The sequence below is a fragment of the Arachis ipaensis genome, chromosome B7, assembly GCF_059453495.1.
Source record: "Arachis ipaensis isolate K30076 ecotype BB chromosome B7, ASM5945349v1, whole genome shotgun sequence".
Taxonomy (NCBI): Eukaryota; Viridiplantae; Streptophyta; class Magnoliopsida; order Fabales; family Fabaceae; genus Arachis; species Arachis ipaensis.
This window is the reverse complement of record NC_142442.1, coordinates 117,452,741-117,453,504: the sequence shown is the minus strand read 5'-3', so window position 1 is coordinate 117,453,504 and position 764 is coordinate 117,452,741. Positions and strand designations below refer to the sequence as shown.

At 41.5% G+C, this 764-nt stretch overlaps 1 non-coding gene across 1 annotated transcript; it reads right to left on the bottom strand.

Moving 5' to 3' along the window:
- Positions 1-297: 297 nt before the first annotated feature.
- On the bottom strand, positions 298-405 carry LOC148553854 (small nucleolar RNA R71). Its single transcript, XR_015893669.1, has one exon. It is a non-coding gene; the product is annotated as a small nucleolar RNA R71 (small nucleolar RNA).
- Between the last annotated feature and the right edge of the window lie 359 nt (positions 406-764).

Sequence of the window (764 nt, the reverse complement as noted above, 5' to 3'; positions counted from 1 at the left end):
GGAGAAAACAACTTTGAGCTGAAACCTCAATTAGTTTCTCTGATGCAGCAGAACTGCAAGTTTCATGGACTTCCATCTGAAGATCCTTTTCAGTTCTTAACTGAATTCTTGCAGATATGTGATACTGTTAAGACTAATGGAGTAGATCCTGAAGTCTACAGGCTCATGCTTTTCCCTTTTGCTGTAAGAGACAGAGCTAGAGTGTGGTTGGACTCTCAACCCAAAGACAGCCTGAACTCTTGGGATAAGCTGATCACGGCTTTCTTAGCCAAGTTCTTTCCTCCTCAAAAGCTGAGCAAGCTTAGAGTGGATGTTCAAACCTTCAGACAGAAGGAAGGTGAATCCCTCTATGAAGCTTGGGAAAGATACAAGCAGCTGACCAAAAAGTGTCCTTCTGACATGCTTTCAGAATGGACCATCCTGGATATATTCTATGATGGTTTATCTGAGCTATCAAAGATGTCATTGGATACTTCTGTAGGTGGATCCATTCACCTAAAGAAAACGCCTACAGAAGCTCAAGAACTCATTGACATGGTTGCTAATAACCAGTTCATGTACACTTCTGAGAGGAATCCTGTGAGTAATAGGACGCCTATGAAGAAGGGAGTTCTTGAAGTTGATACTCTGAATGCCATATTGGCTCAGAACAAAATATTGACTCAGCAAGTCAATATGATTTCTCAGAGTCTGAATAGAATGCAAGCTGCATCCAACAGTACTCAAGAGGCATCTTCTGAAGAAGAAGCTTATGATCCTGAGAA